A 25,155-nucleotide genomic window follows, 5' to 3' on the forward strand; every position below is an offset into this window, starting at 1 on the left:
CTAGCCTCCAGTCAGCTCTGCTACCGGCAGCTCAGCTTTGGCTATAGGCATCTCTGGCTCCAACCGGAAAAGGAAGAGAGGATCTTCAAGCTGTCCTCTCCCCTCTTATAGAGTTTTTGACATCATCGAGAGCCGCCTGAATGACCAGTGCCAATTGGTTCATGACTTGGCCCCTCCCCCTAGCATAGACCAGGTTAACACACCTCCCCTCAGCCAGCCCCATGACTCATCACACAGGAAGTTCTCTGATTCCTGGCATGGTCGCTGGGCTTCCTGCCCCGGAAGAGCAAGCCCCAGTGTCCCAGGAAGCTCAATGAGGTAAGCTGAGTCATTCAAAGAAAACAAAGTCCATTCTGGTTACATTAAGTGACTCCCACAGGGTCGTACAATCAGTATATGTCAGAAGCAAGACTTAAACCTAGGTCTTCTTAGCTTTAACACTTAATCTCTATGCACTTTTCTATAAGGAACGTTTACAAAATTAATACAAGCATGTTTTGGGAGAGTGGAAATTAGCAGGTTAAGTCTTCCAACAGAGGATAGGTGAGGCCTTTAGGATTATGGTATGGTAGAGATTCTTTTGGGCTCTTAGAATGGACTACATGGCTGCCAGGGCAATTTCTAACTAAACTTATGTGACTTTGTGAAATATCCTTTAATTTCAAAGCTATCTCTACCTCTTTGACTGGTGTAGAGTCAGGCACAACTAAAATGAATGTAATTGAATCTTCTATGTACTTGGAAAAGGTCACTTTGATTTTAGCTCAATCCATCAACAAACATTTAGATACAAAGTGGAGGCAAAACTGGTCTCTATCCTCAAGAAAATTACATAAGGAAGACACCACACCCATAATTGATTTGCACACAATAAATACAGAGTAGATGAAAGGTAGCCTGAGAGGAAGACTTTAATAGGTGGGGCAGGAGCATCTTGTAAGGCCACTTTCAGTAGGGAGTTCTTTAGTTGAATCTTAAAGTAAGTCAGGGATTCTACAATAGAAGTTAAGACACACGCCTTCCTTCTTTGTTTTCTCTTGTCCGGGTGGCAGCATGGGTAAGTGCCATGGTCTTCATCCTGCTCAAAAACTCCGAAGCCACAGGATAGACCAAAAGTGGCATGACAAACAATACAAGAAAGCTCATTTGGGTACTGCCTTGGAGGCCAACCCATTTGGAGGAGCAACTCATGCCAAAGGGATTGAGTTGGAAAAAGTTGATGTGGAAGCCAAACAGCCCAATTCTGCCATCAGGAAGTGTGTGAGAGTCCAGCTGATTAAAAATGGCAAAAAAAATCACTACCTCTCTTCCCAATGATGGGTGCTTGAACTTTATTGAGGAAAATGATGAAGTTTTGGTTGCCATATTTGGTCCAAAAGGTCATGCTGCTGGTGACATTCCTGGAGTCCAATTCAAGGTTGTAAAAGTTGCAAATAGTTCTCTTCTGGCCTTGTACAAAGACAAGAAGGAAAGACCAAGATAATAAAAATTGTATGATGTCTTTGTCATGTAAAAAAAATGAAGTTAAGACACACACACACAGAAGGGTAGAGACAGAGACAGAGAGAGAGAGAGCATTCCAGGTATATGGAGGAACCAATGGAAAGTCACAGGGAAGGAAGTTGGAGTATCTTCTATGAGGAACAAAAAGAACAGTATAGTTGGTCTTTAGAGGGCATAAAATTGATTGATATCTTGGGGGTGGAGGGGACTAGAAACTAGTAAGAGACCAGGTAGAGAAAAGCTTTAATTGTCAAAGAGATAATTTCATACTTGACCCCAGAACAAATAGAAACCATTATAGTTTATTGAGTACTGGAGTGACCTGATCAAACTTATACTTTAGGAAAACCCTTTCGGTTGCTTGCTGGCTGAATGATGAAGTAGAGTGGAGAGAGACTTGGGTCAGAGAAATCAATTAGGGTGTTATTGAAATTGTCTAGAAGAGTAGAGAGATGGTTTGAACTAGGGAGGTAGCTATGTTATGACAAGTTTTCTAACTTATTTTGCTATATTTCTGGTCAACAGATTGGAAATGTGCAATAAATGGGGGAAATAAGCTGAGGATGATACCAAGGCTGATATTAACTTATTGTCAGACTTTTATTTCTTTAAGCTACTATCATTAGACAGATGTAATGATAAAATATCAAAATATCATTACACTATGTCAGAAAGGATGAACTGTAATCAAACTCAGAGTAGGATTACTGACTATTATAGATAAGGGAATTTAGAGGTCAGAGTCTCATCCAATCACCTCATTAATTAAGGCCTAGAGAAATCATACAGCGAGGACATCAAGTTTGTGACAGAAATTGGACTAATACCCAGATCTATAGAGTCCTAGAAAAATAAAACACTATATAACAATTCTTTCTGAGGCACAGATTTTGTTTTAAAGAAAACATGATGGTATAGTAGAGTAGTTACAGCCTAATGGCTATTTAAAAAGGACAATTTTCAAGGCTAGATCTAGCATAGCATACTGGGAGTAGCCTGCAATTATAAAATCATAGTTTCTTTAGGTATTTTATATACCTTTAGGGCTAGAGATATAGAAAACAATCTTTTCCTGGAAAATGGAAAAATACAAATTCTGGCATTTCCCAGCACATAGCTTCACAAAAACCAAATGTCAAAATGAGAAGTTAAAAACTTACTAGTTTTCTAGATGTTTTATTTTTTCATAGAAAATGGCCAGAAAACTGGCCTTTTTTCTCTATATGTTTATTTTCATCTCTCTGAGGAGTATTATACCAAACATATCTGCCAAGTCAAGTCAACAAGCATTTATTAAATACCTATCATGTGCCAGGCATGTTTTGTGTTGGGATAAAAACAAAGGCAAAAACCAGCCCTTGCCCTCAAGGAATTCACATTCTAATGTGGGAAAAATCATGAACATTACTCTCTGTCTCTCTGTCTCTCTCTGTCTCTCCCCTCACACACATATATATATATATATATATATATATATATATATATATATATATATATATATATATATACATATATATATACACACACGTATATATATATATACATGTATATATATACGTATCTATGTATGTATATGTGTGTATATATAAACATACACACACATACTCACAGCATGTAGAAGAGCACAAACACACATTTGGAGTTAGGGAATACACATGGCAGAGAATTTGCTCTCTGCCATTTAGTGCTCTTTGACAATAGCAAACTGTTTCCTATCCCCAGACCTTAATATTTATTACATAATCTCTTCTAACTTAAACTTGAAATTGAGGCTAATTGATTACCTCAGTCATACCAGCCCATTTCACTTAAAGCAAGTGATGAAATATTGTTATCATCACTTCAGTGAAGGAACGATATTGCGGAAAGGGATAGGCCCCAGTCTTGGCTTTATCAAATCTCCTTTCCTCACTTCTCTCATATCATTTTTAAGAGAACCTTGAGTTTCAGTGGATCTGAAAGATTTTGGACTTCTTACCATTGGGGTACTACTGCAATCCCTGGATAAATGAAAAATAATATCTAAATTGGGAGGCAAGGACAGAATGGATAAAGATTTAAGACTCTGTAATACACATAGCAAAGAAAGTACACCATGCCTAAGGAGAATATTTTGAGCTTTAGACAAATGGAAGGAGTTTCAATAACCAGGAGATTTATCTCTGGGTCACATCTGTTCTGTATATGTAGGAAAGTGACGCAGACTTTTGGTTTTTTTTTTTTCTTTTTATCATACAACCTTAGTAATTGTATCCTTTCTAAAAGCTATTTAAGACTTTCTGGCTAAAATAATTCTCAAGTGATTGGTTTGATGGGAATCTCATTGCTTGAAGTTCAAGATGATTGCCTTAGAAAATCACCCAAGATCCTTAGAGGTACCCATAGAAGTCTGAGATAGAGATGTAGCTTTGCACAGGGATACAGGTGTAAGAAACCCATCTTTGAGAATGAGAGCTGGTACAAGGAATCTCAGAGCTCATATAAGCAACAACTAGGGAGACATGTGGATTTTCCTTGCAGATCCAGAAGCTTGTGTCTCCCCCATTGCTAGCCCCGGTTACTTTGTATCTCTTTTGTATAAAATTTTTTTTAATGCCTTGTGTATGTGCATTTTATCTCCCTTATCAGATGTCAGCTCTTTGAAGGCAGGGATTATTTCACATTTATTTAGCCCAAGTGCCTAACAGAGAATCTGATACATAGGAGGTACCTGATAAATTCTATTGTATACAATATCATTGTTTTCCTATAATTTTCCAATATCCTTTCATTTCCCTGATCTTTGAGATCTGAGCATTCAAAAAGCCATATTGTATCATAGGTAACACTAAACTGAAACAGGTTGCTGATCACACTTTTATTAAAAATCAACAGTTTTGAGAAATAATAAATAGATATGACTCTTCGGAAGGAAATCCTTTCATTTGCCACTCTTCCTCCTCCATTGGATTGTAAGCTCCTTGAAGACAAAGGCTGTCTCATTTTTGCATTGTCACTCCATGGGCTTAGCACAGTTCCTTAAACATTTTAAATAATTAATGCATGCTCTTTTCTCATTCATTTGTTCTTTCATTGTTACCATGTTAATGAGACAGGCTAATAAGTTTTGCTCTCCTCCACCTGCCACAGGTATTTGTAGCCCTGACAATTGTTTTCATTGTTGTTATATGTTGGCAGTTAAAAATATGTCATAGAATCACAAAAAATTTCCAAATTAGAAGGAACCTCAGGTACTAACAATTCTAACCCAGACCTCAACAAGAAGACTAACAGAAACCTCCTCCACAATAGATCATCACAGATGATATCCTGTTGGGCAGACATACTCTTAGGACAAGTGTGTTAAAAGGAATTCTGAGGTCTGGGAGGTTGCTAGATGTGACTTCACACATCATGCCTGTCTTAGAATTGGTGGCGTGAGCCCTGGCAGGCATGGTTTTGCTTGGAAGAACTTCAAGGAATGGAGACCAATAATTCATATTTCACTTCTGGACAGCTCTGGTTGTTTAGAAATATTTCCTTACATTGAGACTATAAATCAATTAATAAACAGTTACTAAGTGCCTACTATGTGCTAAGCTCTGAGGATACAACAAGAAGAAAAAAGCTTCTGCCTTCAAAGATCTTACAATCTAAAAGAAGATACAACATATAAATGAGTATATACAAAGCAAACTATATACAGGATAAATAGGAAATGTCTATTTTTTTTAATCTATTGTCCTTAGTTTTGGCCTGAGGGCCAGGCAGAATCAATATAATCCCTCTTGTGTGGGACAGCCTTTCAAACACTGGAAGAAAATTATTACTAAGCATCTCCAGTCCCTTCATATATGTCATAACCTTCCCTATGTTGGCCATCTTCCTCATCTTCCTAACTTATCAATGCATCTATAACTGAAGTTCTCAGATGTGATCTTTCCAAAGCAGACTACCAAAGGACAGTCTCCTCCCCAATCCTGACACTCTTTGCTGAAAATGTACAAGAAAATATGGGTTACTGTCATCAAAATTTTCACCTAACCCAAAACAAGACCTTGACACTTTCCTACATACATCTTGGCAGCTCCATTGAGTTTAAGTGCCAATATCTTGCTGGTAGTATTGGAGATAAATATAGCAGCTTCCTTAAGACTGCCCAGGATGTTAAGGATGTGGTTGGGTTTTGTCTCACATTTTTTTTTTACTTCGAGGAATTGCCAATGAAAATTACAATGAAGGAATTTGAAATAAAACTGTAACCAGTCTGTGTATAATGTGTTTAAAACCTCCTTTTGCATCAAGAGATGCAGTTGAATCCTTTTAAAAATCAAAGCTATTGGAATATCTCCCTAGCTGATGAGAAGAGAGAAAGTACTCAGTAGAATATGTTAGAGACATCATAAGTTTACGCTAAATATAATTTTCCAAGTACGCTGCCCCAAAACCAGTAGGAGAGAATTTTTTTCCTCCCAGCACCCATATCACCCAATTGTTCCAAACAGGAGAAAGGATCCTAGGTAGTAGCAGAATGATGTTTCTCCTAACATATACTAAACAGCTCTTCTCTAAGACATTTATAACCATTCCTAATAAAGTGTCCCCATTTGATTCCATTTGAATCTATTTTACAGGAAGGAGTTACCGAGAGGGAGTAACAATATAAATTAAGCTACATTTTAAAGAGAGTGACTCTAAATGTCATTTATTTAAGCCAATCTCCTTATTTCTCCAGTTATCAGTTTCCTAATTTTTAAAAGAAGTATGTTAATCTAGTGTGTGGTTAAGGTCTTTTCTAGCTCTTACATCCTACGATTTCTAATGAGATATATTTAAAAAATATTTATATAGGAATACAAGTAAGAATTAATCTGTTCTCAATTTCATATCGTATCTTTTACATTTGTGTCTTGCCTGTTTGGGGGTAAGGAGTATGAGTTAAATAAATATTTCCTGAATTGAATTGAAAAGAAACTTATTTATAAATGATTCAGAGTATCTTATTATAAAATTTGAATCAAATAGTCCAGGTATTTAAATTCCTCCACACTCTAATGCCATCCAACATTTCTAGCATTATTTCCTATTTCTTCATTGAGTTTCTTCTACATTCTAGCCAAACTGAGGCAGTAACCATCCTCAGATTCCATCCAGGTTGGCTCGCCTCATAATTTTTTCAGGCCCTCTCTTGTCCCCTGAACACAAAGATTCTACTTTATACTGTTGACTTTGCAAATAGTTCTCTTTTTTCTAGGATCAGTTCAGTTGCCACCTTTCCCAAGAAACCTTCCTAGATTGCTTTCTGGGAATCATCACCACTCCTATTTCTCAAAGACCCTCCCTTATGATTTTGTTTTGTATCATATTTTTTCTGGTATATTACTACATCTTTCTTGTACCATATTTATGTATATATTTTATCTCACATATCTCTCTATTTGATAGCCCATGTGAAAGACTGGGTTGTTTTTTCATCTTTCCATCCCCCAGGCCCTAGTACTGGGACTTGAATGTGGGAGATATTTATTAAATGTTTGTTGATTTGAATGGAAATATATTTTGAATAATGATTATTTAGAAATTTCTCTGTATCAAAGGGATCCAATTAAGACATTTAAAAAATCATTTCTATCATCAGCATGTTTTCCATTTAAAACAAGCACCCTGAAGCAGTGAGCCTTGAGGCATGTGAACCTTAAGACACTGGCTTCAAAGAAATTTTAAAATTTTAATTTTTCTTTTAGCTAACATTTCTTTGGGTTAACTTCACCCCTCCAATAAAAGGAAGCATGATAAAACAAATTACCAAATAAGATTGTTCCTATTTCTTTAACAAAGTGAAAGTATTATATTCTCCTTTATCAGAAACACTCAAAGATTAAAATGACTACTTAAAAATGTTGCCCTAAAATGTGACACCCACATCCATTGTATTTTATTATTCCTATTTTCTAGATTACACTCTTTGATTGGGAGGATAATCAGGGCTTTTATTGTGGATACTGATATTTATTGAGAATTATCAGCAGTTCTACTCCTTCATATGTGGAAGAACTGAAAATTTATAGATTCCGAGAATTAGCTTGAAAATAGTAGCACAAAGGAAAACCTGAAGCTAGGACAGACTTCCTTCTCTCCATCCCAGGATCAGAAACCAACTTTAACATAAGGCTTAAAGTCAGGAAATAAGATTGAAAATGAGCAAGCAACAACAAAAATGACTGTAGAATGTTATTATGGTGACAGGGAAGATCAAAATCCAAACTCAGAAAAGGACAACAGTGTGAAATGGGCCACAAAGCCTCATAGGAAAAAGTAAATTGGTCTCAGATTCAAATAAAATTCCTAAAAGAGCTCAAAAATAATTTTAAAAATCAGAGTAGAGACAAAAAATTAGGAAAAGAAATGAGAGTGATGCAAAAGAATCATGAAATAAGAGTCAATAGCTTGGTAAAAGTGGCACAAAATACTGATGAAAATAGCATGTTAAAAACAGAATAGGACAAATGGTAAAAAAACAGGTATAAAAACCCATAGAACTACTTAAAAAGCAGAACTGATCAAATGGAAAAGGAGGTACAAAAACTCACCGAAAAAAATAATTCCTTAAAAAATGGAATTGGACAGTGGAAGTTAATGATTCGACAATGTTTCAGGAAATGGTAAAATAAAATCAAAAAGAAGAATCTTAATCTCATAAAAGTTGGCTCAAAGATGGCACAACATACACACTTAGTTGGATATAAAAAGTTATGTTACCCTATAGGAAATGAAGAGGGAAGGGGGACAAAAAAGGGCATGGGATTGATAGAAGGGAGAACTGATTGAGGGAGGTGATGGTCAGAAGCAAAAACTTTTAAGGAGGGACAGGGCAAAAGGAGAGAGAGAAAAAGCTGAAGTTGAAGAAGTGGGATGGAATGATTTATATAGTTAGTAATTATAACTATGAATGTGAATGGGAAAAACTCATCCATAAAACAGAAGAAGATATTGGAGTGGATTGAAAACCAAAATTCTAAAAACAAGTGTGTGTGTATGGGGGGGAGGGGTTAGAACAATTTTACCTGATAAAGGCCCCATTTCTCAAATATAGAGACAACTGGTTTAAATGTAGAAAAAAAAAGTCATTCCCCAGTTGATAAATGGTCAAAAAATATGAACAGCAAGTTTTCAGATGAAGAAAGTAAAGCTATCTGTAGTCATATAAAAATCCTTGAAATCACTATTGATTAGAGAAAATCAAATTAAAACAACTCTGAGCTACCACCTCACACCTATTATATTAGCTAATATAACAGACAAGGAAAATGGAAAACATTGGAGGGGATGTGGGAAAATTGGGACACTAATGGATTATTGGTGGAGTTGAGAACTGATCCAACCATTCTGGTATAAAATTCGGAGCTATGACCCAAAGGGCTACAAAACTTTGTATACTCTTTGACTCAACAATATCACTACTAGTTCTGTATCCCAAATATATAAAAAAGGTGGAATGGGGAAGAGGAAAAGACCTATTTGTTAAAAATAAATATTTATAGCAGCTCTTTTTGTGATGGCATAGAATTAGAAATTGAGGGTAAGTCCATTAATTGGGGAATGGCTAAACAAGTTGGGGTGTGTGGTAAATAATTGTGATGGAATACTATTGTGCTATAAGAAATGATGAGCAGGATATTCTCAGGAAAACAAAGGAAAACATGAACTGATGCAAGGTGAAGTGAGCAGAACCAAGAGAACATTGTACAGAGTAACAACAATATTGCAAAATGATCAGCTGTGAATGACAGCTATTCTCAGTGACACCATGTTCCAATAATTCAGAAGGACTTATAATGAAAAAATGCTATCCAGCTCCAGAGAAAGGACTGATAGAGTCTGAATGGAGATTGAAACATACTAAACATCAAAACAAAACAAAACAAAAACCTTTCTTCAGGGGGGCTGTGTTTTCTTTCACAATATGACTGATACAGAAATATGGTTTTCATGACTGCATCTGTATAAAATTTCAAATTATTTGCCTTCTCAATAAGGGGGAAGGAGATAGATGGAGGGAGAGAATCTGGAACTCATTTTTAATGTTAAAATAGTTTATTAGTAGTAATAAAAAAAATAAAATAAAATGTTATTTAAAAAAATATAATAAAAGGGAAAGCTGCCATATGGTATACTTCATTTCCTTGATTGCCACATACCATATTTATTCCAAAATAAGTATTTATGAAGCATCTCTCTGTGCATGTGCTGTCATTAAAACCAACAATATGAAAACAAAACAAAAAAAAAGCCTTTGCTATCAATGCATTTTCACTTCCCACAGGACTTTCCTAGGAATTAGAAGTAGTGTCACAATCTCTACCTCTTAGGGCCAATTTATCAGCAATTCTCTATCCACATCACTTGTGTCTAGGTTTCTGCCTTCCCCCATCCTGATTTCTTATGTTCTGAGATCCAATGATTTTATCCAAGATTATCTCTTCTTTCAATAGAATTTGTCTTGAAAAGTTGATTGAAAGTTATTTTTCATTCTGTTTGCTCCAGATCTATTTTGTTTAGTTTGTCCTCAGGGTTTTCTCTCTGTTTATGATATAGAATTACACAGTACTCTCTCAAATTGTCCTAAGCATGTTGGATAATTGAGGAACAATAATTTTGAAAAGCATCATAGTGTATTCTCTTTAGAGGTGGCCTATGGCCAGAAAGACCTGTCAGGTTGCCAGAAAGATTCATGTTATGTAAACATTATCAAGTTATTTAACCTCTGTATATTAGCAATGGCAACAAATTCAAATAGAAGGGATCCCTGCAGACCAATATTGACTTAGAAAACCACACAAAAAATATTATCTATGCTGTAATGTATTTTAATTTATTATTTTCTAAACATGACCTAATTATATTTCACTCTGATAGGACTTCACTTAGGAGTTCTGTGGGCTATTGGCCTATAGCTACAAGTATGCCCAACTCTTTAAGACACACTGCTGGTCTTTGGCCCATGGATGGCAGCACTGGTGGCAGCTGCAGTGGCTACTTCTGGAGTTTTCAGCCCACAGATGATACATGGATTGAGCATCTGATTAGAGGGTATCACAGGGATCTCTTTACTGCCTCTGAGGCAGGATTCTCTGGCTTTGCTTGTGCTTGCATCTGCATCACAGTCCTAGCAGGCAGTCCCAGGACAAGGAGGAACACTGGTGTGGCAGAGCTTGTGGTGGTGGTGAAGTGGAATCCTCCTCACAGTCCCAAGGCAGAAAATAGTGCTTGTGGTTACAGACTAGAGCACAGGCCAAGAGAGGAGTAAACATCTCTCCTTTCATTAAAAGAACTAAAAATGTATAGGTCACTAGAAGTATCTCTGAAAACAGCTGCACAAAACCCCTGAAGCTTGGGACAGTACATCCTCCATGCTGGAAGCAGAGTTCTACCTTAACAAAGAGATAAAATGTCAAGAAATTGGTGAGGAAATGAGCAAACAATGGGAAAACATCAGAGTGTAGAATCTTATTTTAGTGACAAGGAATATCAAAATTTACAACCAGAAGAAGACAACAAAATCAAAGTTCCTACATTCAAAGCCTCCAAGAAAAATATGAATTGGTCTCAGGCCATGGAAAAGTTAAAAATGGATTTTGAAAATTAAGTAAGAGAAGTAGAGGATAATTATGAAGAGAAATGAGAGTGATGAAAGAAAAATATGAAAATGAGTCAACAGCTTGCTAAAGGAGACTCCCCAAAATACAGAAGAAAATAACACTTAAAAGTAGACTAACGCAAATGGCAAAAGAGGTCCAAAAAAACAATGAGAAGAGTATCTTAAAAAAGCAAAATTGGCCAAATGGAAAAGGAGGTCCAAGGGCTCACTGAAAAATACTTTCTAAAAAATCATAATAGAAGAAAATGTGAAATATCTCAGTGGAAAAACCACTGATCTGCAGAAATAGATCCATGAGAGAGAATTTAAAATTATTGGACTACCTGAGAGCCATGATCAAAAAAAGAGCCTAGAAATCATCTTTCAAGAAATTATCAATGATACCTGCCATGTAGTTTAGATGCAGAGGGTAAAATAGAAGTTGAAAGAATCTACTGATCACCTCCTGAAAGAGATGCCAAAAGGAAAACTCCAAGAATATTGTTTTCAAATTCCAAAGTTTCCAGGTCAAGGAGAAAATATTGCCAGTAGCCAGAAAGAAACAATTTGAGTATTATGGAAATACATTCAGGATAACACAAGATTTAGTAGCTTCTACATTAAGGGATCAGAGGGCTTGGGATATGAGATTCCAGAGTTCAGAGGAGCTAGGATTAAAACCAAGAATCACCTTCTCAGCAAAACTGAGTATGATACTTCTGGGGGAAAATAGATATTCAATGAAATAGAGGACTTTCAAGCATTCTTGATGAAAAGACCAGATCGGAATTTGACTTTCAAATATAAAAATCAAGAGAATCATGAAAAAGGTAAACAGGAAAGAGAAATTGTAAGGGAATTATTAAAATTGAATTGTTCACATTCTTACAGGGAAAGATGATACTTGTAACTCATGAGACCTTTCTCAGTATTACAGTAGTTGGAGGGATACACACACAAACACACACACATACACTCTCACACATATATACTTATAAACACACACACTCATGTGTGTGTATGTATGTATGCATGTGTATGTGTATATATAACTAATTTACATGTATGTGTATATATGTATTTGTATATATATATACATATCTATATATATTTCTATATAGCTATATATAGAGAGAATAACATCCACATTGAATTGGGTATGTAAATCTATCTTACCCTACAGGAAAGTAGGAGGGGAAGGGGATCAAGGTGGGGGGCTATACAAGGGAGGGAAAATGAGAGGAAGGTGTAATCAAAAGCAAACACTTTTGAGGAGAGACAGGGTTAAAGGAGAGAACAGAATACACGGTGGCCATGAAAGGATAGAGGGAAATATAGTTAGTCTTTCACAACATAACTGTTATGGAATTGTTTTGCATGATTACATATGCATAACCTATATGGAATTGCTTGCCTTCTCAATGAGGGTAGGTGGGGAGGGAGAAAGAGAGACAACATGGAACTCAAATTTTTAAAAACCAGTGTTAAAAATTATTTTTACATGTCACTGGGAAATAAGATATAGAGGCAATGGGGTACAGAAATCTATCTTGCTATACAGGCAAATAGAAGGAAAGTGGATAAGAGAATTGGAGTGGGGGTTGATAGAAAGGAAGGCTAATGGGGGGAAGGGGTAATCAGAATGCATGCTATTGGGGTGGGGGAGGGGACAGATAGGGAGAAAATTTGCAATTCAAAATCTTGGGGAAATGAATGTTGAAAACTAAGAAGAAATTAGTTAAAAGAGAAAAAAAAATCAATATAATACATCATAGCCCCACAGTTTCAACAAATTAAAAGCTTTATAGCCCTGATGATTGGAAGCATAGAAGCAATTTCTGGCCATTAAAACACTGTAGTCTCATGCATATGTCAATTTAATCAATTAGATTTATTAGTGATACAAACAGTTAAAATACAATTGGTAGAAAAGAATATTTGTGCTCAATCAGCTTCTGAAATTATTTTCACTAATGTCCCTGTTAACACAGAATATTTTTGAAAGATATTTTAGGAATATCTCCTGAAGTAAAAAACAAATTTAAATCAGTGTCATTTATGAAGCTTATTGATATATTTATACTACAGGAACTTCTGGGGATAAATTTTGATCCCCAGACAAAGATGATTTGCTAGAGTTCACAGATTGCAAAGAGAAAAATGTGTAGCACAATGTTTGACTTTTATTTTGTCTTTAGTCAAGGAAAATGCAAAAGATGTTTCTTATGAATGAGAGGGATAGGTGCTCATGATTCCTTAAGGTTAGGGACAATTCACCATAGGTTTTCTGATTTCCAAGATTTAGGGTGTATATGCATGGAAAATTTTGTCTTTCTACCTAAACTAAAAAATGACTTTTCTAGTTTAAAGAAACAGACATAAAAGGCTATATAAGAAACCTCAAAAGACTTCTTAGACCTCCAATAAATCATCAAAATAGTTTTGGTAAGAACTAGCTCTAAGGGAATCAGAAACATATGGATTGGGAAAATTTCCTTGAGGCAAAACTCATTTGGGGTTCTGATGAATTCAAAACATTTGAAAAATCACTTAAAATGCCTGCCTCTTGAATCTAAAACAAATCCATTTTTTACTAAGTCTAATTACAAAACAATTCTATAATAAACACTTTTAATACTGTTTTTCCCTCTAAAACTAGTACAAAATATCTCTCTAAAATATACTTTTGGTGTGGGTAGAAAGTTTATCAGGTGGATATATTCTTTTTCTATAGGCCCCATTTATAGATAATTATGAAAGGAATGTTCCTTAGGGTTCATTTTTTCAAACCCCTCAGATCCAAAATGTTTTGTAACTTGCCCAAGTTAAACAAAGTTCAAGAACAGCAGTATTGGGGAGTCCAATCCACTTTTTCTGACTTCATGCCCCATTATCAGAATCAAACAATTACTGGTTTGAGAGTAACAAATGTTTAGCTCAGTTATTGGCATAAAGTATGTACATTAATAACTTCCATTCCAACCAAAATAATAGTAAATATTACCATTTGGGTACAATCAACAATAGAGTATCTTGGATTAATCTAGATAGAAAGCACCTATTTTGTTCCATTTAATAGTTTTGTTTTTAAAATGACCCCAATCTGTGATTTTATTGGTTTCAGGAGCTCCAAATAAGGAAATTCCCTCTTAGAAGTCAGACCCTCACCTGTCTTAAAATACATATTCTTAGACACTTGTCTGTAGTACTGAGAGGTTAGGTGGCTTGCCAATAGCCACACAGATAGTGTGGCTATTTCTCAGGTCTGACTCAGACTCCAGGACTCCAAGACTGGCTGTATCCCATACATCAAGTTACCTCTCAACGTTATGTTTATTGAACAAAATAAAATATGTATATTTTGTTCTGTCAGTATCTTTCTTTTTACTCCTATTTAAGTATTAGGTGGAACCAGGGGAAGAGTAGTATGGCCCTTATTCATGGTCAGTGGCACATAATTATAACTCAGCCCCCAGTCACTCTACAATTTCAAGCAACCCATGACTTAGAAGCTTCATTTGGCCTATGAAAATAATTTAAAAACATTAATTACTGCAAAAATAATTATCCAATTAAAATATTCCTGTTAAAAATGTAAAAAAATATATATATAAAAGCATTAGAAGATGAAGACTTATAAAAACATTAGGAAAACCCTAAATCACAGTGTCATTTCAAATCCAAATCTTAGCTATGAACTGTCCGAATTTTTTTCTCTCCAAAGTTGAGACTCCAACTCTACAATCTATCATATCTATATGTTTTCTATGCCAAGTAATCTTTTTAAGTGGTCTCATTTAATTAGAACCTAAGCCAGTTACTAACTGTATGGGCAAATTAATTAAACTCTCTGGTCCTTAGTTTCCATGTGTATAACATTATCGAATGGACAATAGGTACTTTGAAGGGATAACAGCTCTAAATCTGTGATTCCACAATCTTAAGATTCCTGGTGTTAAATTAGTTGTAAATAAACCATTGGCAAATTGGTCAGTTCCATCATTTTCTTTGAAAGGAAGTGGGCATAACCACATTTTCTTCTACTAGAAAGATCAGGCAATTTTCCTTTAAGTTGCTCTTCTGTCAGTCAATATTTCCATTGTTACATTTGGATGCTAGCTAAAACCAGTTCTCCCTTCCAGGATCTTAGGATGAAATGCCTTTGAAAAGATTCCATTTCCATTTGACAGGTAAGACAGAACTAAAATGGCAGAGCACAGGCAGCAATCCAGCTAAACTCCCAACAGTCTCCTCCAAACAACTTTAAAATAACACCTCAAATCAATTGTTGGCATGACATAGCAAAAGAAAAAAGTCATAAAATGATATTTTTCAGCCTGAGATCACTAAAGAGATCTGTGGGAGTGGTTCATAACACAGGGTAGGTATAGGCCATTAGTGTGGCAGGAGCACCAGGGGAAGACTTTGGAGGTAGCCCCAAAAGCAGCAGTGGCATCAGCTATGGGTGCTCTCAAACCAGAGATGGTAAAAGGGTCAGACAACTGGTCAGAAAGAGATTCTAGGGTACCCTTTGCTGGCCTTGGGTGCAACTGGTTTGACTGGCAATTCTGGGTTGTGGTTCAAGGGTGGAGAAGAATGTTTGTGATCAGTCATAAGGTAGCCGAAAACCAGATGAGAGTTGCAGGTCCAAAAGTAGTGCTAACACTTGTGATTGCAGCAGTTCTGGGCCCTTCCTGGGTAAAGACCAGAGCACAGGCCAGAAGAGCAGTGACCACAGCTGTCCCAGGAAACCGCCACCTTGTAAGCACCAAAAACTTGCAAAATTGTAGTAGCAGCTCTGAAAACAGAAGCACAAACCATCCTGAAGCTTTCCATAGTTCTTACTCCTCCCCTCTCCCCTCCGGGTGAGAAGAGTCCAAATTTAATATAAAATTCAAAGTGAAGAAATAGGCTGGGAAGAATTTGGAATGCAGGTGGCGCAGCATTCCATAGTACAGCAGTGGTCTAGCGGGTCTGGGACAAAGCCTTGTCTCCAGTCATGGCGCTCAAAGTACATGTGATTTACTGTGGTGCCTGAGGTTACAAGCCCAAGTATCTGTTGCTGAAGAAGAAGCTAGAGGATGAATTTCCCAGCCTCCTGAATGTCAATGGCAAGGGGACCCGGGAGGTCACTGGCTTCTTTGAAGTAATGGTTGCTGGAAAGCTTGTACATGCCAAGAAGGCTGGACATGGCTTGGTGGACTCCTCAGATAAATACCTGTGTATTGTGGCAGAGATCAAGGCTGCCCTGGGCAAGAGTCCAGAAGGCAGAGATCAGGGGCCTTGTCCTCATCCCTGCCCATGATGCTTTATGATAGGAAGGATTTAAATGTCCTCTGGATCCCAGTTTCTTCCCTGAATACTTGCATCTGTTGGGCTGAGGCTGAGACAGATGCCCCTGGATCCTGTACCAAGTGTATGGGTATGTGTGTGTGTCCAGATTCTTGTCCAAAGTCTCTCTGATCTCTAGGTCTGTTACACTCTTCTTTGTTTCCTGCTTCTTCCTGCACCAGTTCAACACAAATGCTGTCTCCCTTACTGAGGCCTCCCTTCCCTAGCCACTCCTGCATCTCTTGGACCTTCCCTCTTCCCTTCGCAAGGGTTGGCTCTCCTGCCCCATCTTCTGGGTCCTCAGACATCCCTTCTGCAAAATGAGAGCGTGACAGCCTCAGAGTTGCCTTGTACATTGGAGAAGGGCCTTTTCCACCTTGACAGGAGTTGGAGGGAGTCTCCTACCTGGCCTGGTGTGGCCCAGGAAGGCCCATGGAAACCCAGGAAACAGTATTTACCACAAGGGCTAATTAATAAATATAAAAAGCATTTAAAAAAAAGAAATAGGCTGGGAAAATGAGCAAACAACAACAACGAAAAGAACATGACCATAAAAAAGCTACCACAGTGGCAGGAAAGAGCAAAACATACACTTAGACAAAGATAACTGTTAAAATAACTACAAGAAAAGCCTCAAAGTAAAATGCAATTTGGACCCAAGGGCAGAAAGGATTCCTGGGAAATTTAAAGAAAGAGATGATAATAGTAGAGGAAAATATGGGGAAAATGAGAAAGATGCAAGTAAAATATGAAAAGAGAATTAATACCTTGGTAAAAGAAGCACAAAAACTGAAGAAAGCAACACCTTAAAAAACAGAGTCACCCTAAAGGCAAAAGATGCACAAAAATCTTCTGAAGAAAATAATTCCTTGAAAAGCAAGATGGGCCAAATGGAAAAGGAGGTACACAAATTCATTGAAGAAATAAAATCCTTAAAAAACAAAATTGGCAAATTAGAAAAAGAGATGTGAAACTCATTGATAAAAATGATTCCTTAAAAACTAAAATTGGGTAAGTAGAACTTAATGACTCCATGAAAGTTCAAAAAATGTCAAAAAATGAAAGACAGAAGAAATTGAGAAAAATTTCACTGGAAAAAACTGACCTGGAAAATAAATTAAGGAGAAGTAATTTAAGAATTATTGTACTACCTGAAAGCTATGATAAAAAAAGAGCATAGATAGCATATTTCAAGAAATTTTCAAGCAGAACTGCTCTATGTTGGTTACAGATGATAAAATAAAATTTGAAAGAATCTGCCAATAGCCAACTGAAATTCCAAAATGAAAATGTCTAGAAATACTACAGCCAAATTTCAGAGTTCCCAAGTCAATGTAAAAATATTGCAAGTAGCCAGAACCAAACAAAAAAAAATCAAATTATCATGCAGCCACATCCAGGGTTGCACAACACTTTGCAGCTTCTATGTTAAAGAAGTGGAGGACTTGGAATATGATGTTCTGAAAGGCAAATAATTACAACCAAGAATAACTTACTCAGAAAAACTGAGTATGATCCTTTAGGGGAAAAAAAATTATAGTAGGTGAAAGAGAGGACTTTCAAGCTTTCCTGATGAAAGGAGCAGAGCTGAAAAGAAAATCTGACTTCCAAACACAAGACTCAGAGAATCAAAAAAAAGTAAACATAAAAGAATAATCATGAGAGTCAATAAAGTTAAATTGTTTATGCTACCATATGGGAAAATTATATTTGTAACTCTTAATAAGTTTATCATTATTAGGGCAATTAGGAGTCTATATAAACAGAGGGCATAATTGTGAATTGATTATGTAGGAAAGATCTCAAAAGAAAATGAAGGCATGAAATAAAGGGATACACTGGGAGAGGAAGAAGAGAGAGGAAGAAGAGGGAACATGTTCTTACATAAAAGAGGAACACAAGGAAGAGAGTGTAGTAAAGTGTAAATAAGGGGAGATTGTGGGCAATGCTTGATTAAATTAATTCAAAGAGGGGAGAATATATGTACAGAGTTTGTTATAGAAAACTATCCTACCCAATAGGAAAATAGGAGGGGAAGGAGATAAGAGTTATGAAGGGGGGATGGGGATGAAAAAAGGGATAGCAGATTAAGGGAGGCAATGGTCAAAAGCAAAACAGACTTTTGAGGAGGGACAAGATAAAAAGACAGAGAAAGATAAGCAGAAGAAAACAGTATGGAAGGAAAAAAAGCAGTCATCATAATTGTAAATATTACCCCATACCTTGGATGAGCTCACCCATAAAATGGAAGCAGATAGCAGAACTGATTAGAAACCAGAATCTGACAATATGTCATTTACAAGTAACGCACTTGAAATAGACAGAGTTGAAATTAAAGGCTGAACTAGAGCTGCTGAATTCAAAACAAAACAAAACAAATAAAGAAACAAAACTGGGAAGCAATCATGATTTCAGAAAAGGAAAAAGCAAAAATGGACCTAATAAAAAAAATTACAGGGAAATTATATATTGCTAAAAGGTAACAGACAATGAAGAAATATTTTTGATATTATAATATTCACAAAATTTCAAAGAAACAATATTTATAATAAAGTAATAAATTTTATGGCAAGTTTATCTGATAAAAGCCCAATTTCTCAAATACACAGGGAAATGAGTCAAATTTGTAAAAATAAAAGTCATTTCCCAAATGATAAATAGCTAGGTGATATGAATAGGCAATTTTCAAAATTAATCATAGCTATCTATATAATAATATAAAAAAGTTCTAGAGAAATGCAAATTAAATCAACTCTAAAATTCTACTTCACAGTTATCAGACATGATAAATGCTATAGGGAATGAGGGAAAATACATACAATAATAAACTTATTGAAATTGTGGATTGTTCCAACCATTGTGGAGAAAAATTTGGAACTATACCCAAAGTCTGTGCAAACCCCTTGAGGCAGCAATACCACTACTAGGTCTGTACCCCAAAGAGATCAAAGAAAAACGAAAAAGGACCTAAATGCACAAAATATTTATAGCCCTCTTACATTGTCTTTAATTGTCATCTCATTGTAAACTAATGGTTGGTATGTTGATTGGTTACCTATTTTTTTCTTTTTTCTTTATTTCAAATTGCATGAAATGGCTCACTAACTAGGGGATAGGGGAAATATATATTTGGAAATAAGTGTCATAAAACAAAAACAGTAGCAGTAAAAAGAAAATTTTAAAAGGAAAATGGTGTCCCTCCCCTCCATTTCCCCCAAATATGTTGCTTTACAGTCTATTTACATTTTAAACATTCCTAATTCCCCGCCCTTACAATGAAAATCCAACTTTTATTTGTTTCACAGAAGCCCTGTTTGTTTTTTTGAGACATCATCCTTTTCACCTAGTTTTGATACCTTCAAGGTAAACTACCTAAATCATTTGCATGGAATACCTAGGCCATGAATGTGTTACACAGTTTGAGTGATGGATCAATTTAAAAACCCAATAGAGAAAGTAACATAGAGTTCAATATGTATTACCTGTGGAAAGATGAGGCTCCCTTCATAAAAAATGCCAATCTATAGATGCCCATGCCACCACTCATTTTAACTCACCATACATTTATTAAGTGCCTGATACATGCCAGCTACAAGACAACATGGCACAGAATATACTGCTGTCAGGAAGACCTTGGTTCACATCATATTTCTTCCATGTACTGTCTATATAACCCTGACCAAGTCATCTCAGTTCCCCAAGCTAGTCTCTAAGATTATAAGGATGTAGAAAAGGTATTAATTTAAAGCAGGTAGAAGGAATTGCAGATCAAGAAGTCCTGACACCACTGTAATTATAGGTCCAGTTTAAAAAGAATATATGCCAGGAATTATTTTAGACAGTGGAAATTAAAAGATAAAAATGAGTTAGTCCCATTAAGCATTTTTTCGAAATGATATGGTTCTTAACTATTATGATTAGTCTGTGAATGATCATTCTTTCTTGCACAACTGTTTGCTTTCTGGAATTTTCAACCTTAATACTCAGTGATTGCACTTCATAAATACTCCAGTAACATTACCCTATTTCAGTCAACATTTTTCCCCTTTATTGGGAGACTGGATACATTTAACCAATTGGCACCATACAATTTGGCCATTGCTTTCGAAGTGGTTCTGTATGTTGAGATGGCATAAAAAAAGCTAACCAACCCTCCCCCACCCCTCCAAAAAAAAAGATCTAACAGATTAGTTATCAGGTTACAGTGTGGGTCCAACATGCAAACAATTACAAAAGAAATACAACAAGGCTTCTGAGGTACATACAGAAAGAGCTAAACAAAAAAAAGTACAACCTGATTTTGTCAAACATAGCAGAAGAGACAATAATTCTTTTTTCTAGCTCTAGCATAGAATAAAATATCTTGAGTCCAGATTTGTCTTCTTTCTATGTCCACACTACCTATCTCAATGCCTGAGCACATAATAGGTGCTTCATATATATATATTATATATATATATATATATATATATATATATATATATAAATTGACCTAACAGATTAGTATTTGCTGAAATGATTAGGGAATTTGACATTGAGGAGGGTTGACTGGAATAAAAAAGACTTAAGTTCTAATTCCGAATACATCAACAGTGTAACCTTGTGAAGCATCTGGGCCCTTCTTATAAAATGACATGTGGTGGCTTATGCTTGTCATTCACCCTACCTATCTCTTGAGCTCAGGAGTTCTGAGCTGTAGTGGGTTGTGCTGATCAGGTGTAAGCACTAAGTTCAGCATTGATGTAGTGAGGCCTCAAGGAGACTGACAGATTGCCTAAAGAGGGCAAATTGTACAGGTTGGAAATAGAACAGGTTAAAGCTCAGGTTCCCATCAGTAGTGGGATCAGGTCTGTGAGAATGGCCCTATGTTTCCATTGTGGGCAAAACAGGGAAACAAATGGAGTATTAAAAAAAAAGCAGACTTAGTAATCCCAAGACTTTCCCATTCTAATGTTTTATGGTCTTATTATTTGATTCTCCTATGTCAGCATCCCTTTTATTAGTCTGAAAAAATTATTAGACCTGTGTCTCAGGGAAATTGGTATTACCCCTAGAGCATACTTAACTTATCGGGAATCATCTGGTACTTAATGAGCTCCTATGTCTATTACAGTTGAAAGTTGTCACTCAGAATAGAATCAATTTTTGATAAGGAATGAGGAAGCTCTTATTGATCTCTTTTTTCTTGTTACATGTTCAATATTTTCTAAAATAATGCTAAGGGATTAAACTGTTAGAAAAAAGTGGGTGATAGAATTTTAGCTTTTGAGGATACTTGGGTGGATATTGAACAAAATTAGAACAACTTAAAATTGACGAAAAAACACATTTTGATTTTGAATTTTAATTCTTCCACCCTAGGATGCTACTTTTCTTTTCAAAGTTAAAACAATGACAAACTCGTTAAAAAGTCTCAAAGGGATTTTTGGCTCAACTGTCTCTTGAAAACAATATTTTGATTATTCAATTGAAAGTGATTCACAAACATATGGATAAAATTATCTATAAAACACAAAAAAATTCCTTAAGATGTTGAGAATTCACATTTGGAGAAGGAAAATAGTTGGGGATTTAGTTTGATCAAGTTTAAATGGAAAATAGGAAAGACAGAGTAATTAAACCCAAAAGACAAGTAGATGTGCCATAGCTGTAAAGATGTCAAAGAGATGGCTTTTGAAAGTTTCTTCATTTGAAAAATTTCTTTATTTGAAAATCTGATTCTTCTGATACATGTTATTATCCTGAAAACCTTCCCCACTTTCCTTAAAGGAAATTCGCAGAAACATTTTCTTTTCTTCCTTTAAAGCAACAACAATGAGAAACAATACAAACTCATAGCAGACTGACCCCTCTCCATTAAAAACCTTCCAAGAAAAGTTTCAGGATCTATATTTCTGATCTCTTAGACACAGGAAGGGCTAAGCATATGCATAATAAAACCACATTGATTCTTATCACAAAAGAGACTGAAAATAAATTCACTCTTCTCATCAACTTAATAACAAAACAACAACAACAGAATTGGAAAAAATTCCCCATTAACCAGCCAGTAAAAACACCTACTTATCACAGTCATTTTTCTTTCCTCTTTCTGCTTCTTCTACCATTTATGTTAGAGTTATCTCATGTATTGATTTAAAGAAAGAATACACTCTCTGAGTTGAATACAGCAGCTTTACAGAATCACGAAACCCAAGTCCACAATAGAATGCTATGACTTACAACAGTGAATACCTGTTTGCTTGACCAGTGAAATTGAATTAAAGCCCAAATGTCTCTAGGTATATATAACATATATAGGTTGTTTTTCATTTTTGATTTTTGTACCAACTACACCTAGAGTCAATACAGTCTAGAAAATGAAACCAATATTGAACTGAAATTAAGAGCTGATTGATTTTTCCCAAAAGTATGATTAATTTGTTTTTTTAGACCTGGCTTAATTTATTTCAACTCCTGAGCCTGAAGATGATGTTAATTGTGTTGTTGAGTCTGTAACGCATGAGTCTGAGTCTCTAAACCTAAGGTTTTCCCTGGAGCAAGAATGCCTCTCCAAGCATGAGTCAACACAAAAAATTTGTAGCAGTGTGTGTATGAGTAAGTGAGGGGGCAGTACAATTACAGCTGTCCCTGGTATATGATGCTGGGTACAGTTCCAGAAACGTTCTTGTAAATCCATACCTGTGAGCATAAATACAATTTGAAGCAGCTAGGCAGCAGAGTGGTTAAAGCTCTGGCCTGGAATCAAGAAGGCCTGAATTCAAATCCCACTTCAGATATTTAGTAGTCAAGTGAACATGGACAAGTCACAACCACTGTGTCCCTAAATTGCCTTAACTGTAAAAAGAAAATAAAAATAATACTCCCATGTTTATTGTGAGGGAACAAATGAGATATTATTTATAAACTGCTTTGCATAATGCCTGTACATACTAGGTACTTAGTAAATGTTTGTTTCTTTCTTTAGTTCTTTGAATAAAGACTCAGGAAGAAAATGCTGAAGGATTTCTTCTATCCTGTTCTGTTAAACTCCAAAATTGTTAGGCATTTCTTGATAGAAAAGAAGCACTTTTTTAGCACCCACTATGCACAAAGAATTATGTACTAGGTATAAAAACCCAAAATAATAAATAAAATAAAATATGATAAACACAAAATATAAATACGAAATTTAGATAGCCCCTTCTATAAAGGAATAAAATTTAAATAAAAGGAGACAATGCACATAGAGGGAATGTTGTGGGGGAGAGAATTCTGGTCCAGAAAGCCACAGGGATGATTGCTATTCACATTGGGGTAAGTTTATCGTCATAACTTTTCCAAGAAGCAGTAGTACCATTATATCCAGAATAGGAGGTGGGGATTAGCATGAGGGCAGGACTCCTTAAGGAGGCAGGGCAGATGGCAAGATGTCAGAAGGTGGATGGATGTGAAATATGGAATGACATTGACAAGGTATAGTGAGTTGTGTGAAGTTATATTTACTGACCAATCAGGACAGCTCAAACTAAGGTCAGAGTTAGAAAACTGGGAGGGGATGCAGGAGGAGATGGTCTCCTTCTTCCTTATGTGTTGGATGCTGATCCAGGTGCAGAGAGATGGGGAAGAGGCACACAAGAAGGGAAGAGAATCAAGGTAGACAAAGGTAAAGTGTTTTCTGGCACTGGTTGCATACGGTGGTTTTAGTGAGTTTGTAAGAATATCATTTGAAGACCAGTTTCATCAATGATTAGTTACTTAAAATGGGAAAACCTATATATTTAGAAAATAATGACAAATAATCATATTGGGAAGATAAGAGCTCATGGTGCTAATGGAGCTTCAGGGCAAGGTTGGCAGTGGTGACAGATTCTCCTACTGTGTTAATGGCATGCAGAGATTACCCTTTCTTTAGTCAAGAGAACTAAAGTGACACAGCACAGTATGAGCTGTTGTATGAAGTATTTAGTATATTCATGGACTGACAATTTTATTAATACCTGACATCCAAGTGAATATGGTACCCTTTCATTGTTGTCCTTAAAGAGGGCATGTTCTTGTTTCATACTACTTGAACACTATCTGGACAATGGCACTTCAGCAGTTGGCTACTCACTAATGTATTTTTATAGAAAATTTTGAATTGGCAAATAAATTTCAATTAGAGAAGTTTTCACTTTAGTGACCTAAGAAATAAATTTTCTCTCCAAATGAAAACTAATTCCCTCAGATATACTATTTTTGAGTGCTTTGTGTAATTCCTGGAAGTAGGATTGCTTTTGTTATAACTGCTAGCTTTAAAAAAAGAAAGAAAGCTTGATGTTTTGTTTCTGTTTAAAATAACACAGATAAGTCAAATCATTCCAAGGGCATTTATAGATGAAAATTGGAAAGAGTACAACAAGTAATCACAAAATGAAACAGATCTGTATGTATTTTTAAAATGAAATATTTCATTATTGATTACACCACATTTGGACTCTAAACCAAAATCCCTGAAGTAATGATAGTAATGAGGAAAAGAAGGTCAAGATGAATAGAATATTAAGATCAGATCGTGTATATAGAGAAAAATGTACTGGAGGTAATACAAGTTGGAAAGTATAGAGGGATGAATTTTTAATGAATTTGGAAAAGAAGATTCTGAAAAAATGAGAAAAAAAATCAATTGTATTAGTAGAGGGACAAAAACAAAGAGAGAAAGAGATGACTAAGTATAATTTTCT

The 25,155-nt window shown here is 35.7% G+C and overlaps 2 pseudogenes; both read left to right on the forward strand.

Moving 5' to 3' along the window:
• Positions 1-1,053: 1,053 nt before the first annotated feature.
• LOC118848814 lies at positions 1,054-1,483 on the forward strand (annotated as a pseudogene).
• A 14,635-nt stretch (positions 1,484-16,118) lies between these two features.
• LOC118847090 lies at positions 16,119-16,424 on the forward strand (annotated as a pseudogene).
• The last annotated feature ends 8,731 nt before the right edge of the window (positions 16,425-25,155 follow it).

The sequence above is a fragment of the Trichosurus vulpecula genome, chromosome 4 (genome assembly GCF_011100635.1).
Source record: "Trichosurus vulpecula isolate mTriVul1 chromosome 4, mTriVul1.pri, whole genome shotgun sequence".
NCBI lineage: Eukaryota > Metazoa > Chordata > Mammalia > Diprotodontia > Phalangeridae > Trichosurus > Trichosurus vulpecula.